The following is a 19,892-nucleotide window of genomic DNA, read 5'->3' as shown; positions in this document are numbered from 1 at the left end:
TGAGAAACACCAGTCAGTGTACAGATATCACCCTGAAAGAGAGGGACTGAGAGACACCAGTCAGTGTACAGATATCACCCTGAGTGAGAGGGGACTGAGAGACACCAGTCAGTGAACAGTTATCACCCTGAGAGAGAGGGACTGAGAGACACCAGTCAGTGTACAGATATCACCCTGAGAGAGAGGGGACTGGAGACACCAGTCAGTGTACAGATATCTCCCTGACAGAGAGGGACTGAGAGACACCAGTCAGTGTACAGATATCTCCCTGAGAGAGAGGGACTGAGAGACACCAGTCAGTGTACAGATATCACCCTGAGCGAGATGAACTGAGAGACACCAGTCAGTACACAGATATCTCCCTGAGAGAGAGGGACTGAGAGACACCAGTCAGTGTACAGATATCACCCTGAGAGAGAGAGACTGAGAGACACCAGTCAGTGCACAGACAATACGCTGAGAGAGAGGGGGTACAGAGAGACACCAGTCAGTGTACAGATATCACCCTGAAAGAGTGATTGAGAGACACCAGTCAGTGCACAGATATCTCCCTTAGAGAGAGGGACTGAGAGACACCAGTCAGTGTACAGATATCACCCTGAGAGAGAGGGACTGAGAGACACCAGTCAGTGTACAGATATCACCCTGAGAGAGAGGGACTGAGAAACACCAGTCAGTGTACAGATATCACCCTGAGAGAGAGGGACTGAGAGACACCAGTCAGTGTACAGATATCACCCTGAGAGAGAGGGACTGAGAGACACCAGTCAGTGTACAGATATCACCCTGAGAGAGGGACTGAGAGACAGCAGTCAGTACACAGATATCTAGCTGAGAGAGAGGGACTCAGAGACACCAGTCAGTACACAGATATCTCCCTGAGAGAGAGGGACTGAGAGACACCAGTCAGTGTACAGATATCTCCCTGAGAGAGAGGGACTGAGAGACACCAATCAGTGCACAGATATCTCCCTGAGACAGAGGGGACTGAGAGACACCAGTCAGTGTACAGATATCTCCCTGAGAGAGAGGGACTGAGAAACACCAGTCAGTGTACAGATATTATGCTGAGAGAGAGGGACTGAGAGACACCAGTCAGTGTACAGATATCACCCTGAGAGTGAGGGACTGAGAGACACCAGTCAGTGTACAGATATCTCCCTGAGAGAGAGGGGACTGAGAGACACCAGTCAGTGTACAGTTATCACCCTGAGAGAGAGGGACTGAGAGACACCAGTCAGTGTACAGATATCACCCTGAGAGAGAGGGGACTGGAGACACCAGTCAGTGTACAGATATCACCCTGAGAGAGAGGGACTGAGAGACACCAATCAGTGCACAGATATCTCCCTGACAGAGAGGGACTGAGAGACACCAGTCAGTGTACAGATATCTCCCTGAGAGAGAGGGACTGAGAGACACCAGTCAGTGTACAGATATCACCCTGAGCGAGATGAACTGAGAGACACCAGTCAGTACACAGATATCTCCCTGAGAGAGAGGGACTGAGAGACACCAGTCAGTGTACAGATATCACCCTGAGAGAGAGGGACTGAGAGACACCAGTCAGTGTACAGATATCTCCCTTAGAGAGACGGACTGAGAGACACCAGTCACTGTACAGATATCTCCCTGAGAGAGAGGGACTGAGAGACACCAGTCAGTGTACAGATATCACCCTGAGAGAGATGAACTGAGAGACACCAGTCAGTACACAGACATCTCCCTGAGAGAGAGGGACTGAGAGACACCAGTCAGTACACAGATATCTCCCTGAGGGAGAGGGACTGAGAGACACCAGTCAGTATACAGATATCACCCTGAGAGAGAGGGACTGAGAGACACCAGTCAGTGTACAGATATCACCCTGAGAGAGAGGGACTCAGAGACACCAGTCAGTGTACAGATATCACCCTGAGAGAGAGGGGACTGAGAGACACCAGTCAGTGTACAGATATCTCCCTGAGAGAGAGGGACTGAGAGACACCAATCAGTGCACAGATATCTCCCTGAGAGAGAGGGGACTGAGAGACACCAGTCAGTGTACAGATATCTCCCTGAGAGAGAGGGACTGAGAAACACCAGTCAGTGTACAGATATCACCCTGAGAGAGGGACTGAGAGACTCCAGTCAGTACACAGATATCTCCCTGAGAGAGAGGGACTGAGAGACACTAGTCAGTGTACAGATATCACCCTGAGAGAGAGGGACTGAGAGACACCAGTCAGTGTACAGATATCACCCTGAGAGAGAGGGACTGAGAGACACCAGTCAGTGTACAGATATCACCCTGAGAGAGAGGGACTGAGAGACACCAGTCAGTACACAGATATCTCCGTGAGAGAGAGGGACTGAAAGACACCAGTCAGTGTACAGATATCACCCTGAGAGAGAGGGACTGAGAGACTCCAGTCAGTACACAGATATCTCCCTGAGAGAGAGGGACTGAGAGACACCAGTCAGTGTACAGATATCACCCTGAGAGAGAGGGACTGAGAGACACCAGTCAGTACACAGATATCTCTGTGAGAGAGAGGGACTGAAAGACACCAGTCAGTGTACAGATATCACCCTGAGAGAGGGACTGAGAGACTCCAGTCAGTACACAGATATCTCCCTGAGGGAGAGGGACTGAGAGACACCAGTCAGTGTACAGATATCACCCTGAGAGAGAGGGACTGAGAGACACCAGTCAGTGTACAGATATCACCCTGAGAGAGGGACTGAGAGACAGCAGTCAGTGCACAGATATCTAGCTGAGAGAGAGGGACTCAGAGACACCAGTCAGTACACAGATATCTCCCTGAGAGAGAGGGACTGAGAGACACCAGTCAGTGCACAGATATCTCCCTTAGATAGAGGGACTGAGAGACACCAGTCAGTGTACAGATATCACCCTGAGAGAGAGGGACTGAGAGACACCAGATTCTGGATCAGTGGTGCTGGAAGAGCACAGCAATTCAGGCAGCATCCGAGGACAGGCAAAATCGACGTTTCGGGCAAAAGCCCTTCATCAGGAATAAAGGCAGAGAGCCTGAAGCATGGAGAGATCAGCTAGAGGAGGGTCGGGGTGAGAGAGAGTGGCATAGAGTACAATAGGTCAGTGGGGAAGGAGATGAAGGTGATAGGTCAGGGAGGAGAGGGTGGAGTGGATAGGTGGAAAAGGAGCTGGGCAGGTCGGACAAGTCCGGACAGGTCAGGGGATCGAGTTTCTGGAGGTTAGAAGCTAGGATGAGGTGGGGGAAGGGGAAATGAGGAAACTGTTAAAATCCACATTGATGCCCTGGGGTTGAAGTGTTCCGAGGCGGAAGATGAGGCGTTCTTTCTCCAGGCGTCTGGTGGTGAGGGAGCGGCGGTGGAGGAGGCCCAGCACCTCCATATCCTCGGCAGAGTGGGAGGGGGAGTTGAAATGTTGAGCCACTGGGCGGTGTGGTTGATTGGTGCGGGTGTCTCGGAGATGTTCCCTAAAGCGCTCTGCTAGGAGGCGTCCAGTCTCCCCAATGTAGAGGAGACCGCATCGGGAGCAACGGATACAATAGATGATATTAGTGGATGTGCAGGTAAAACTTTGATGGATGTGGAAAGCTCCTTTGGGGCCTTGGATGGAGGTGAGGGAGGAGGTGTGGGCGCAGGTTTTACAGTTCCTGCGGTGGCAGGGGAAAGTGCCAGGATGGGAGGGTGGGTCGTAGGGGGGCGTGGATCGTAGGGCCTTTGGGGCCTTGGATGGAGGTGAAGCTTTCCACATCCATCAAAGTTTTACCTGCACATCCACTAATATCATCTATTGTATCCGTTGCTCCCGATGCGGTCTCCTCTACATTGGGGAGACTGGACGCCTCCTAGCAGAGCGCTTTAGGGAACATCTCCGAGACACCCGCACCAATCAACCACATCGCCCAGTGGCTCAACATTTCAACTCCCCCTCCCACTCTGCCGAGGATATGGAGGTGCTGGGCCTCCTCCACCGCCGCTCCCTCACCACCAGACGCCTGGAGGAAGAACGCCTCATCTTCCGCCTCGGAACACTTCAACCCCAGGGCATCAATGTGGATTTTAACAGTTTCCTCATTTCCCCTTCCCCCACCTCATCCTAGCTTCTAACCTCCAGAAACTCGATCCCCTGACCTGCCGGACTTGTCCGACCTGCCCAGCTCCTTTTCCACCTATCCACTCCACCCTCTCCTCCCTGACCTATCACCTTCATCTCCTTCCCCACTGACCTATTGTACTCTATGCCACTCTCTCCCACCCCCACCCTCCTCTAGCTTATCTCTCCATGCTTCAGGCTCTCTGCCTTTATTCCTGATGAAGGGCTTTTGCCCGAAACGTCGATTTTGCCTGTCCTCGGATGCTGCCTGAATTGCTGTGCTCTTCCAGCACCACTGATCCAGAATCTGGTTTCCAGCATCTGCAGTCATTGTTTTTACCTACCTGAGAGACACCAGTCAGTGTACAGATATCACCCTGAGAGAGAGGGACTGAGAGACACCAGTCAGTACACAGATATCTCCGTGAGAGAGAGGGACTGAAAGACACCAGTCAGTGTACAGATATCACCCTGAGAGAGAGGGACTCAGAGACACCAGTCAGTGTACAGATATCACCCTGAGAGAGGGACTGAGAGACTCCAGTCAGTACACAGATATCTCCCTGAGAGAGAGGGACTGAGAGACACCAGTCAGTGTACAGATATCACCCTGAGAGAGAGGGACTGAGAGACACCAGTCAGTGTACAGATATCACCCTGAGAGAGGGACTGAGAGACAGCAGTCAGTGCACAGATATCTAGCTGAGAGAGAGGGACTCAGAGACACCAGTCAGTACACAGATATCTCCCTGAGAGAGAGGGACTGAGAGACACCAGTCAGTGCACAGATATCTCCCTGAGAGAGAGGGGACTGAGAGACACCAGTCAGTGTACAGATATCTCCCTGAGAGAGAGGGACTAAGAAACACCAGTCAGTGTACAGATATTATGCTGAGAGAGAGGGACTGAGAGACACCAGTCAGTGTACAGATATCACCCTGAGAGTGAGGGACTGAGAGACACCAGTCAGTGTACAGATATCACCCTGAGAGAGAGGGACTGAGAGACACCAGTCAGTGTACAGATAGAGAGACACCAGTCAGTACACAGATATCTCCCTGAGAGAGAGGGGACTGAGAGACACCAGTCAGTGTACAGATATCACCCTGAGAGAGAGGGACTGAGAGACACCAGTCAGTGTACAGATATCACCCTGAGAGAGAGGGGACTGAGAGACACCAGTCAGTGTACAGATATCTCCCTGAGAGAGAGGGACTGAGAGACACCAATCAGTGCACAGATATCTCCCTGAGAGAGAGGGGACTGAGAGACACCAATCAGTGTACAGATATCACCCTGAGAGAGAGGGACTGAGAAACACCAGTCAGTGTACAGATATCACCCTGAAAGAGAGGGACTGAGAGACACCAGTCAGTGTACAGATATCACCCTGAGAGAGGGGGACTGAGAGACACCAGTCAGTACACAGATATCTCCCTGAGAGAGAGGGGACTGAGAGACACCAGTCAGTGTACAGTTATCACCCTGAGAGAGAGGGACTGAGAGACACCAGTCAGTGTACAGATATCACCCTGAGAGAGAGGGGACTGGAGACACCAGTCAGTGTACAGATATCACCCTGAGAGAGAGGGACTGAGAGAAACCAATCAGTGCACAGATATCTCCCTGACAGAGAGGGACTGAGACACACCAGTCAGTGTACAGATATCTCCCTGAGAGAGAGGGACTGAGAGACACCAGTCAGTGTACAGATATCACCCTGAGCGAGATGAACTGAGAGACACCAGTCAGTACACAGATATCTCCCTGAGAGAGAGGGACTGAGAGACACCAGTCAGTGTACAGATATCACCCTGAGAGAGAGAGACTGAGAGACACCAGTCAGTGCACAGACAATACGCTGAGAGAGAGGGGGTACAGAGAGACACCAGTCAGTGTACAGATATCACCCTGAAAGAGGGACTGAGAGACACCAGTCAGTGCACAGATATCTCCCTTAGATAGAGGGACTGAGAGACACCAGTCAGTGTACAGATATCACCCTGAGAGAGAGGGACTGAGAGACACCAGTCAGTGTACAGATATCACCCTGAGAGAGAGGGACTGAGAGACACCAGTCAGTGTACAGATATCTCCCTGAGAGAGAGGGACTGAGAGACACCAATCAGTGCACAGATATCTCCCTGAGAGAGAGGGGACTGAGAGACACCAGTCAGTGTACAGATATCTCCCTGAGAGAGAGGGACTGAGAAACACCAGTCAGTGTACAGATATCACCCTGAGAGAGGGACTGAGAGACTCCAGTCAGTACACAGATATCTCCCTGAGAGAGAGGGACTGAGAGACACTAGTCAGTGTACAGATATCACCCTGAGAGAGAGGGACTGAGAGACACCAGTCAGTGTACAGATATCACCCTGAGAGAGAGGGACTGAGAGACACCAGTCAGTGTACAGATATCACCCTGAGAGAGAGGGACTGAGAGACACCAGTCAGTACACAGATATCTCCGTGAGAGAGAGGGACTGAAAGACACCAGTCAGTGTACAGATATCACCCTGAGAGAGAGGGACTCAGAGACACCAGTCAGTGTACAGATATCACCCTGAGAGAGGGACTGAGAGACTCCAGTCAGTACACAGATATCTCCCTGAGAGAGAGGGACTGAGAGACACCAGTCAGTGTACAGATATCACCCTGAGAGAGAGGGACTGAGAGACACCAGTCAGTGTACAGATATCACCCTGAGAGATGGACTGAGAGACAGCAGTCAGTGCACAGATATCTAGCTGAGAGAGAGGGACTCAGAGACACCAGTCAGTACACAGATATCTCCCTGAGAGAGAGGGACTGAGAGACACCAGTCAGTGCACAGATATCTCCCTGAGAGAGAGGGGACTGAGAGACACCAGTCAGTGTACAGATATCTCCCTGAGAGAGAGGGACTAAGAAACACCAGTCAGTGTACAGATATTATGCTGAGAGAGAGGGACTGAGAGACACCAGTCAGTGTACAGATATCACCCTGAGAGTGAGGGACTGAGAGAAACCAGTCAGTGTACAGATATCACCCTGAGAGAGAGGGACTGAGAGACACCAGTCAGTGTACAGATATCACCCTGAGAGAGAGGGACTGAGAGACACCAGTCAGAGTACAGATATCACCCTGAGAGAGGTGGACTGAGAGACACCAGTCAGTACACAGATATCTCCCTGAGAGAGAGGGGACTGAGAGACACCAGTCAGTGTACAGACATCACCCTGAGAGAGAGGGACTGAGAGACACCAGTCAGTGTACAGATATCACCCTGAGAGAGAGGGACTGAGAGACACCAGTCAGTGTACAGATATCACCCTGAGAGAGGGACTGAGAGACAGCAGTCAGTACACAGATATCTAGCTGAGAGAGAGGGACTGAGAGACACCAGTCAGTACACAGATATCTCCCTGAGAGAGAGGGACTGAGGGACACCAGTCAGTGTACAGATATCTCCCTGAGAGAGAGGGGACTGAGAGACACCAGTCAGTGTACAGATATCACCCTGAGAGAGATGGACTGAGAGACACCAGTCAGTGTACAGATATCACCCTGAGAGAGGGACTGAGAGACAGCAGTCAGTACACAGATATCTAGCTGAGAGAGAGGGACCCAGAGACACCAGTCAGTGTACAGATATCTCCCTGAGAGAGAGGGACTGAGAGACACCAATCAGTGCACAGATATCTCCCTGAGGCAGAGGGGACTGAGAGACACCAGTCAGTGTACAGATATCTCCCTGAGAGAGAGGGACTGAGAAACACCAGTCAGTGTACAGATATCACCCTGAGAGAGAGAGGACTGAGAGACACCAGTCAGTGTACAGATATCTCCCTGAGAGAGAGAGACTGAGAGACACCAGTCAGTGTACAGATGTCACCCTGAGAGAGAGAGACTGAGAGACACCAGTCAGTGTACAGATGTCACCCTGAGAGAGAGAGACTGAGAGACACCAGTCAGTGTACAGATATCACCCTGAGAGAGAGGGACTGAGAGACACCAGTCAGTGTACAGATATCACCCTGAGAGAGAGGGGACTGAGAGACACCAGTCAGTGTACAGATATCTCCCTGAGAGAGAGGGACTGAGAGACACCAATCAGTGCACAGATATCTCCCTGAGAGAGAGGGACTGAGAGACACCAGTCAGTGTACAGATATCAGCCTGAGAGAGAGGGACTGAGAGACACCAGTCAGTGTACAGATATCACCCTGAGAGAGAGGGACTGAGAGACACCAGTCAGAGTACAGATATCACCCTGAGAGAGGTGGACTGAGAGACACCAGTCAGTACACAGATATCTCCCTGAGAGAGAGGGGACTGAGAGACACCAGTCAGTGTACAGACATCACCCTGAGAGAGAGGGACTGAGAGACACCAGTCAGTGTACAGATATCACCCTGAGAGAGAGGGACTGAGAGACACCAGTCAGTGTACAGATATCACCCTGAGAGAGGGACTGAGAGACAGCAGTCAGTACACAGATATCTAGCTGAGAGAGAGGGACTGAGAGACACCAGTCAGTACACAGATATCTCCCTGAGAGAGAGGGACTGAGGGACACCAGTCAGTGTACAGATATCTCCCTGAGAGAGAGGGGACTGAGAGACACCAGTCAGTGTACAGATATCTCCCTGAGAGAGAGGGACTGAGAAACACGAGTCAGTGTACAGATATTATGCTGAGAGAGAGGGACTGAGAGACACCAGTCAGTGTACAGATATCACCCTGAGAGAGAGGGACTGAGAGACACCAGTCAGTGTACAGATATCTAGCTTAGAGAGAGGGACTGAGAGACACCAGTCAGTGCACAGATATTACGCTGAGAGAGAGGGGGTACAGAGAGACACCAGTCAGTGTACAGATATCACCCTGAAAGAGGGACTGAGAGACACCAGTCAGTGCACAGATATCTCCCTTAGATAGAGGGACTGAGAGACACCAGTCAGTGTACAGATATCACCCTGAGAGAGAGGGACTGAGAGACACCAGTCAGTGTACAGATATCACCCTGAGAGAGAGGGACTGAGAGACACCAGTCAGTGTACAGATATCTCCCTGAGAGAGAGGGACTGAGAGACACCAATCAGTGCACAGATATCTCCCTGAGAGAGAGGGGTCTGAGAGACACCAGTCAGTGTCCAGATATCTCCCTGAGAGAGAGGGACTGAGAAACACCAGTCAGTGTACAGATATCACCCTGAGAGAGGGACTGAGAGACTCCAGTCAGTACACAGATATCTCCCTGAGAGAGAGGGACTGAGAGACACTAGTCAGTGTACAGATATCACCCTGAGAGAGAGGGACTGAGAGACACCAGTCAGTGTACAGATATCACCCTGAGAGAGAGGGACTGAGAGACACCAGTCAGTGTACAGATATCACCCTGAGAGAGAGGGACTGAGAGACACCAGTCAGTACACAGATATCTCCGTGAGAGAGAGGGACTGAAAGACACCAGTCAGTGTACAGATATCACCCTGAGAGAGAGGGACTCAGAGACACCAGTCAGTGTACAGATATCACCCTGAGAGAGGGACTGAGAGACTCCAGTCAGTACACAGATATCTCCCTGAGAGAGAGGGACTGAGAGACACCAGTCAGTGTACAGATATCACCCTGAGAGAGAGGGACTGAGAGACACCAGTCAGTGTACAGATATCACCCTGAGAGAGGGACTGAGAGACAGCAGTCAGTGCACAGATATCTAGCTGAGAGAGAGGGACTCAGAGACACCAGTCAGTACACAGATATCTCCCTGAGAGAGAGGGACTGAGAGACACCAGTCAGTGCACAGATATCTCCCTGAGAGAGAGGGGACTGAGAGACACCAGTCAGTGTACAGATATCTCCCTGAGAGAGAGGGACTAAGAAACACCAGTCAGTGTACAGATATTATGCTGAGAGAGAGGGACTGAGAGACACCAGTCAGTGTACAGATATCACCCTGAGAGTGAGGGACTGAGAGACACCAGTCAGTGTACAGATATCACCCTGAGAGAGAGGGACTGAGAGACACCAGTCAGTGTACAGATATCACCCTGAGAGAGAGGGACTGAGAGACACCAGTCAGAGTACAGATATCACCCTGAGAGAGGTGGACTGAGAGACACCAGTCAGTACACAGATATCTCCCTGAGAGAGAGGGGACTGAGAGACACCAGTCAGTGTACAGACATCACCCTGAGAGAGAGGGACTGAGAGACACCAGTCAGTGTACAGATATCACCCTGAGAGAGAGGGACTGAGAGACACCAGTCAGTGTAAAGATATCACCCTGAGAGAGGGACTGAGAGACAGCAGTCAGTACACAGATATCTAGCTGAGAGAGAGGGACTGAGAGACACCAGTCAGTACACAGATATCTCCCTGAGAGAGAGGGACTGAGGGACACCAGTCAGTGTACAGATATCTCCCTGAGAGAGAGGGGACTGAGAGACACCAGTCAGTGTACAGATATCACCCTGAGAGAGATGGACTGAGAGACACCAGTCAGTGTACAGATATCACCCTGAGAGAGGGACTGAGAGACAGCAGTCAGTACACAGATATCTAGCTGAGAGAGAGGGACCCAGAGACACCAGTCAGTACACAGATATCTCCCTGAGAGAGAGGGACTGAGAGCCACCAGTCAGTGTACAGATATCTCCCTGAGAGAGAGGGACTGAGAGACACCAATCAGTGCACAGATATCTCCCTGAGGCAGAGGGGACTGAGAGACACCAGTCAGTGTACAGATATCTCCCTGAGAGAGAGGGACTGAGAAACACCAGTCAGTGTACAGATATCACCCTGAGAGAGAGAGGGACTGAGAGACACCAGTCAGTGTACAGATATCTCCCTGAGAGAGAGAGACTGAGAGACACCAGTCAGTGTACAGATGTCACCCTGAGAGAGAGAGACTGAGAGACACCAGTCAGTGTACAGATGTCACCCTGAGAGAGAGAGAGACTGAGAGACACCAGTCAGTGTACAGATATCACCCTGAGAGAGAGGGACTGAGAGACACCAGTCAGTGTACAGATATCACCCTGAGAGAGAGGGGACTGAGAGACACCAGTCAGTGTACAGATATCTCCCTGAGAGAGAGGGACTGAGAGACACCAATCAGTGCACAGATATCTCCCTGAGAGAGAGGGACTGAGAGACACCAGTCAGTGTACAGATATCAGCCTGAGAGAGAGGGACTGAGAGACACCAGTCAGTGTACAGATATCACCCTGAGAGAGAGGGACTGAGAGACACCAGTCAGAGTACAGATATCACCCTGAGAGAGGTGGACTGAGAGACACCAGTCAGTACACAGATATCTCCCTGAGAGAGAGGGGACTGAGAGACACCAGTCAGTGTACAGACATCACCCTGAGAGAGAGGGACTGAGAGACACCAGTCAGTGTACAGATATCACCCTGAGAGAGAGGGACTGAGAGACACCAGTCAGTGTACAGATATCACCCTGAGAGAGGGACTGAGAGACAGCAGTCAGTACACAGATATCTAGCTGAGAGAGAGGGACTGAGAGACACCAGTCAGTGTACAGATATCTCCCTGAGAGAGAGGGACTGAGGGACACCAGTCAGTGTACAGATATCTCCCTGAGAGAGAGGGGACTGAGAGACACCAGTCAGTGTACAGATATCTCCCTGAGAGAGAGGGACTGAGAAACACGAGTCAGTGTACAGATATTATGCTGAGAGAGAGGGACTGAGAGACACCAGTCAGTGTACAGATATCACCCTGAGAGAGAGGGACTGAGAGACACCAGTCAGTGTACAGATATCTCCCTTAGAGAGAGGGACTGAGAGACACCAGTCAGTGCACAGATATTACGCTGAGAGAGAGGGGGTACAGAGAGACACCAGTCAGTGTACAGATATCACCCTGAAAGAGGGACTGAGAGACACCAATCAGTGCACAGATATCACCCTGATAGAGAGGGGACTGAGAGACACCAGTCAGTGTACAGATATCTCCCTGAGAGAGAGGGACTGAGAAACACTAGTCAGTGTACAGATATCACCCTGAGAGAGAGGGACTCAGAGACACCAGTCAGTGTACAGATATCACCCTGAGAGAGAGGGACTGAGAGACACCAGTCAGTGTACAGATGTCACCCTGAGAGAGAGGGACTGAGAGACACCAGTCAGTGTACAGATATCACCCTGAGAGAGAGGGACTGAGAGACACCAGTCAGTTTACAGATATCACCCTGAGAGAGAGGGGACTGAGAGACACCAGTCAGTGTACAGATATCTCCCTGAGAGACAGGGACTGAGAGACACCAATCAGTGCACAGCTATCTCCCTGAGAGAGAGGGGACTGAGAGACACCAGTCAGTGTACAGATATCTCCCTGAGAGAGAGGGACTGAGAAACACCAGTCAGTGTACAGATATCAGCCTGAGAGAGAGGGACTGAGAGACACCAGTCAGTGTACAGATATCACCTTGAGAGAGGGGGACTGAGAGACACCAGTCAGTACACAGATATCTCCCTGAGAGAGAGTGGATTGAGTGACACCAGTCAGTGTACAGATATCACCCTGAGAGAGAGGGAATGAGAGACACCAGTCAGTGCACAGATATCACCCTGAGAGAGAGGGAATGAGAGACACCAGTCAGTGTACAGATATCTCCCTGAGAGAGAGGGACTGAGAGACACCAGTCAGGACACAGATATCTCCCTGAGAGAGAGGGACTGAGAGACACCAGTCAGTGTACAGATATCACCCTGAGAGAGAGGGACTGAGAGACACCAGTCAGTACACAGATATCTACCTGAGAGAGAGGGACTGAGAGACACCAGTCAGTACACAGATATCACCCTGAGAGAGAGGGACTGAGAGACACCAGTCAGTACACAGATATCTCCCTGAGAGAGAGGGACTGAGAGACACCAGTCAGTGTACAGATATCACCCTGAGAGAGAGGGGACTGAGAGACACCAGTCAGTACACAGATATCTCCCTGAGAGAGAGGGACTGAGAGACACCAGTCAGTGTACAGATATCACCCTGAGAGAGAGGGACTGAGAGACACCAGTCAGTGTACAGATATCTCCCTGAGAGAGAGGGACTGAGAGACACCAGTCAGTGTACAGATATCACCCTGAGAGAGATGAACTGAGACACACCAGTCAGTGTACAGATATTATGCTGAGAGAGAGGGACTGAGAGACACCAGTCAGTGTACAGATATCACCCTGAGAGAGGGACTGAGTGACAGCAGTCAGTACACAGATATCTAGCTGAGAGAGAGGGACTGAGAGACACCAGTCAGTGTACAGATATCTCCCTGAGAGAGGGACTGAGAGAAAGCAGTCAGTACACAGATATCTAGCTGAGAGAGAGGGACTGAGAGACACCAGTCAGTGTACAGATATCTCCCTGAGAGAGAGGGACTGAGAGACACCAGTCAGTGTACAGATATCTCCCTGAGAGAGAGGGACTGAGAGACACCAGTCAGTGTACAGATATCACCCTGAGAGAGATGAACTGAGACACACCAGTCAGTGTACAGATATTATGCTGAGAGAGAGGGACTGAGAGACACCAGTCAGTGTACAGATATCACCCTGAGAGAGAGGGACTGAGAGACACCAGTCTGTGTACAGATATCACCCCAAGAGAGGGACTGAGAGACAGCAGTCAGTGTACAGATATCACCCTGAGAGTGATGAACTGACAGACACCAGTCAGTACACAGATATCTCCCTGAGAGAGAGGGACTGAGAGCCACCAGTCAGTGTACAGATATCTCCCTGAGAGAGAGGGACTGAGAGACACCAATCAGTGCACAGATATCTCCCTGAGGCAGAGGGGACTGAGAGACACCAGTCAGTGTACAGATATCTCCCTGAGAGAGAGGGACTGAGAAACACCAGTCAGTGTACAGATATCACCCTGAGAGAGAGAGGACTGAGAGACACCAGTCAGTGTACAGATATCTCCCTGAGAGAGAGAGACTGAGAGACACCAGTCAGTGTACAGATGTCACCCTGAGAGAGAGAGACTGAGAGACACCAGTCAGTGTACAGATGTCACCCTGAGAGAGAGAGACTGAGAGACACCAGTCAGTGTACAGATATCACCCTGAGAGAGAGGGACTGAGAGACACCAGTCAGTGTACAGATATCACCCTGAGAGAGAGGGACTGAGAGACACCAATCAGTGCACAGATATCTCCCTGAGAGAGAGGGACTGAGAGACACCAGTCAGTGTACAGATATCACCCTGAGAGAGAGGGACTGAGAGACACCAGTCAGTGTACAGATATCACCCTGAGAGAGAGGGACTGAGAGACACCAGTCAGAGTACAGATATCACCCTGAGAGAGGTGGACTGAGAGACACCAGTCAGTACACAGATATCTCCCTGAGAGAGAGGGGACTGAGAGACACCAGTCAGTGTACAGACATCACCCTGAGAGAGAGGGACTGAGAGACACCAGTCAGTGTACAGATATCACCCTGAGAGAGAGGGACTGAGAGACACCAGTCAGTGTACAGATATCACCCTGAGAGAGGGACTGAGAGACAGCAGTCAGTACACAGATATCTAGCTGAGAGAGAGGGACTGAGAGACACCAGTCAGTACACAGATATCTCCCTGAGAGAGAGGGACTGAGGGACACCAGTCAGTGTACAGATATCTCCCTGAGAGAGAGGGGACTGAGAGACACCAGTCAGTGTACAGATATCTCCCTGAGAGAGAGGGACTGAGAAACACGAGTCAGTGTACAGATATTATGCTGAGAGAGAGGGACTGAGAGACACCAGTCAGTGTACAGATATCACCCTGAGAGAGAGGGACTGAGAGACACCAGTCAGTGTACAGATATCTCCCTTAGAGAGAGGGACTGAGAGACACCAGTCAGTGTACAGATATCACCCTGAGAGAGGGACTGAGAGACACCAGTCAGTGCACAGATATTACGCTGAGAGAGAGGGGGTACAGAGAGACACCAGTCAGTGTACAGATATCACCCTGAAAGAGGGACTGAGAGACACCAATCAGTGCACAGATATCACCCTGATAGAGAGGGGACTGAGAGACACCAGTCAGTGTACAGATATCTCCCTGAGAGAGAGGGACTGAGAAACACTAGTCAGTGTACAGATATCACCCTGAGAGAGAGGGACTCAGAGACACCAGTCAGTGTACAGATATCACCCTGAGAGAGAGGGACTGAGAGACACCAGTCAGTGTACAGATGTCACCCTGAGAGAGAGGGACTGAGAGACACCAGTCAGTGTACAGATATCACCCTGAGAGAGAGGGACTGAGAGACACCAGTCAGTTTACAGATATCACCCTGAGAGAGAGGGGACTGAGAGACACCAGTCAGTGTACAGATATCTCCCTGAGAGAGAGGGACTGAGAGACACCAATCAGTGCACAGCTATCTCCCTGAGAGAGAGGGGACTGAGAGACACCAGTCAGTGTACAGATATCTCCCTGAGAGAGAGGGACTGAGAAACACCAGTCAGTGTACAGATATCTCCCTGAGAGAGAGGGACTGAGAGACACCAGTCAGTGTACAGATATCTCCCTGAGAGAGAGGGACTGAGAAACACTAGTCAGTGTACAGATATCACCCTGAGAGAGAGGGACTCAGAGACACCAGTCAGTGTACAGATATCACCCTGAGAGAGAGGGACTGAGAGACACCAGTCAGTGTACAGATGTCACCCTGAGAGAGAGGGACTGAGAGACACCAGTCAGTGTACAGATATCACCCTGAGAGAGAGGGACTGAGAGACACCAGTCAGTTTACAGATATCACCCTGAGAGAGAGGGGACTGAGAGACACCAGTCAGTGTACAGATATCTCCCTGAGAGACAGGGACTGAGAGACACCAATCAGTGCACAGCTATCTCCCTGAGAGAGAGGGGACTGAGAGACACCAGTCAGTGTACAGATATCTCCCTGAGAGAGAGGGACTGAGAAACACCAGTCAGTGTACAGATATCAGCCTGAGAGAGAGGGACTGAGAGACACCAGTCAGTGTACAGATATCACCTTGAGAGAGGGGGACTGAGAGACACCAGTCAGTACACAGATATCTCCCTGAGAGAGAGTGGATTGAGTGACACCAGTCAGTGTACAGATATCACCCTGAGAGAGAGGGAATGAGAGACACCAGTCAGTGCACAGATATCACCCTGAGAGAGAGGGAATGAGAGACACCAGTCAGTGTACAGATATCTCCCTGAGAGAGAGGGACTGAGAGACACCAGTCAGGACACAGATATCTCCCTGAGAGAGAGGGACTGAGAGACACCAGTCAGTGTACAGATATCACCCTGAGAGAGAGGGACTGAGAGACACCAGTCAGTACACAGATATCTACCTGAGAGAGAGGGACTGAGAGACACCAGTCAGTACACAGATATCACCCTGAGAGAGAGGGACTGAGAGACACCAGTCAGTACACAGATATCTCCCTGAGAGAGAGGGACTGAGAGACACCAGTCAGTGTACAGATATCACCCTGAGAGAGAGGGGACTGAGAGACACCAGTCAGTACACAGATATCTCCCTGAGAGAGAGGGACTGAGAGACACCAGTCAGTGTACAGATATCACCCTGAGAGAGAGGGACTGAGAGACACCAGTCAGTGTACAGATATCTCCCTGAGAGAGAGGGACTGAGAGACACCAGTCAGTGTACAGATATCACCCTGAGAGAGATGAACTGAGACACACCAGTCAGTGTACAGATATTATGCTGAGAGAGAGGGACTGAGAGACACCAGTCAGTGTACAGATATCACCCTGAGAGAGGGACTGAGTGACAGCAGTCAGTACACAGATATCTAGCTGAGAGAGAGGGACTGAGAGACACCAGTCAGTGTACAGATATCTCCCTGAGAGAGGGACTGAGAGAAAGCAGTCAGTACACAGATATCTAGCTGAGAGAGAGGGACTGAGAGACACCAGTCAGTGTACAGATATCTCCCTGAGAGAGAGGGACTGAGAGACACCAGTCAGTGTACAGATATCTCCCTGAGAGAGAGGGACTGAGAGACACCAGTCAGTGTACAGATATCACCCTGAGAGAGATGAACTGAGACACACCAGTCAGTGTACAGATATTATGCTGAGAGAGAGGGACTGAGAGACACCAGTCAGTGTACAGATATCACCCTGAGAGAGAGGGACTGAGAGACACCAGTCTGTGTACAGATATCACCCCAAGAGAGGGACTGAGAGACAGCAGTCAGTGTACAGATATCACCCTGAGAGTGATGAACTGACAGACACCTGTCAGTACACAGATATCTCCCTGAGAGAGAGGGACTGAGAGCCACCAGTCAGTGTACAGATATCTCCCTGAGAGAGAGGGACTGAGAGACACCAATCAGTGCACAGATATCTCCCTGAGGCAGAGGGGACTGAGAGACACCAGTCAGTGTACAGATATCTTCCTGAGAGAGAGGGACTGAGAAACACCAGTCAGTGTACAGATATCACCCTGAGAGAGAGAGGACTGAGAGACACCAGTCAGTGTACAGATATCTCCCTGAGAGAGAGAGACTGAGAGACACCAGTCAGTGTACAGATGTCACCCTGAGAGAGAGAGACTGAGAGACACCAGTCAGTGTACAGATGTCACCCTGAGAGAGAGAGACTGAGAGACACCAGTCAGTGTACAGATATCACCCTGAGAGAGAGGGACTGAGAGACACCAGTCAGTGTACAGATATCACCCTGAGAGAGAGGGACTGAGAGACACCAATCAGTGCACAGATATCTCCCTGAGAGAGAGGGACTGAGAGACACCAGTCAGTGTACAGATATCACCCTGAGAGAGAGGGACTGAGAGACACCAGTCAGTGTACAGATATCACCCTGAGAGAGAGGGACTGAGAGACACCAGTCAGAGTACAGATATCACCCTGAGAGAGGTGGACTGAGAGACACCAGTCAGTACACAGATATCTCCCTGAGAGAGAGGGGACTGAGAGACACCAGTCAGTGTACAGACATCACCCTGAGAGAGAGGGACTGAGAGACACCAGTCAGTGTACAGATATCACCCTGAGAGAGAGGGACTGAGAGACACCAGTCAGTGTACAGATATCACCCTGAGAGAGGGACTGAGAGACAGCAGTCAGTACACAGATATCTAGCTGAGAGAGAGGGACTGAGAGACACCAGTCAGTACACAGATATCTCCCTGAGAGAGAGGGACTGAGGGACACCAGTCAGTGTACAGATATCTCCCTGAGAGAGAGGGGACTGAGAGACACCAGTCAGTGTACAGATATCTCCCTGAGAGAGAGGGACTGAGAAACACGAGTCAGTGTACAGATATTATGCTGAGAGAGAGGGACTGAGAGACACCAGTCAGTGTACAGATATCACCCTGAGAGAGAGGGACTGAGAGACACCAGTCAGTGTACAGATATCTCCCTTAGAGAGAGGGACTGAGAGACACCAGTCAGTGTACAGATATCACCCTGAGAGAGGGACTGAGAGACACCAGTCAGTGCACAGATATTACGCTGAGAGAGAGGGGGTACAGAGAGACACCAGTCAGTGTACAGATATCACCCTGAAAGAGGGACTGAGAGACACCAATCAGTGCACAGATATCACCCTGATAGAGAGGGGACTGAGAGACACCAGTCAGTGTACAGATATCTCCCTGAGAGAGAGGGACTGAGAAACACTAGTCAGTGTACAGATATCACCCTGAGAGAGAGGGACTCAGAGACACCAGTCAGTGTACAGATATCACCCTGAGAGAGAGGGACTGAGAGACACCAGTCAGTGTACAGATGTCACCCTGAGAGAGAGGGACTGAGAGACACCAGTCAGTGTACAGATATCACCCTGAGAGAGAGGGACTGAGAGACACCAGTCAGTTTACAGATATCACCCTGAGAGAGAGGGGACTGAGAGACACCAGTCAGTGTACAGATATCTCCCTGAGAGAGAGGGACTGAGAGACACCAATCAGTGCACAGCTATCTCCCTGAGAGAGAGGGGACTGAGAGACACCAGTCAGTGTACAGATATCTCCCTGAGAGAGAGGGACTGAGAAACACCAGTCAGTGTACAGATATCAGCCTGAGAGAGAGGGACTGAGAGACACCAGTCAGTGTACAGATATCACCTTGAGAGAGGGGGACTGAGAGACACCAGTCAGTACACAGATATCTCCCTGAGAGAGAGTGGATTGAGTGACACCAGTCAGTGTACAGATATCACCCTGAGAGAGAGGGAATGAGAGACACCAGTCAGTGCACAGATATCACCCTGAGAGAGAGGGAATGAGAGACACCAGTCAGTGTACAGATATCTCCCTGAGAGAGAGGGACTGAGAGACACCAGTCAGTACACAGATATCTCCCTGAGAGAGAGGGACTGAGAGACACCAGTCAGTGTACAGATATCACCCTGAGAGAGAGGGACTGAGAGACACCAGTCAGCACACAGATATCTACCTGAGAGAGAGGGACTGAGAGACACCAGTCAGTACACAGATATCACCCTGAGAGAGAGGGACTGAGAGACACCAGTCAGTGTACAGATATCACCCTGAGAGAGAGGGGACTGAGAGACACCAGTCAGTACACAGATATCTCCCTGAGAGAGAGGGACTGAGAGACAGCAGTCAGTACACAGATATCTAGCTGAGAGAGAGTGACTGAGAGACACCAGTCAGTACACAGATATCTCCCTGAGAGAGAGGGACTGAGGGACACCAGTCAGTGTACAGATATCTCCCTGAGAGAGAGGGGACTGAGAGACACCAGTCAGTGTACAGATATCTCCCTGAGAGAGAGGGACTGAGAAACA

The sequence above is a fragment of the Chiloscyllium plagiosum genome, unplaced genomic scaffold (assembly GCF_037043375.1).
Source record: "Chiloscyllium plagiosum isolate Xiang-an unplaced genomic scaffold, Cpla_swu_hap1 HiC_scaffold_44, whole genome shotgun sequence".
Taxonomy (NCBI): Eukaryota; Metazoa; Chordata; class Chondrichthyes; order Orectolobiformes; family Hemiscylliidae; genus Chiloscyllium; species Chiloscyllium plagiosum.
Note: the sequence above shows the minus strand (reverse complement) of the source record.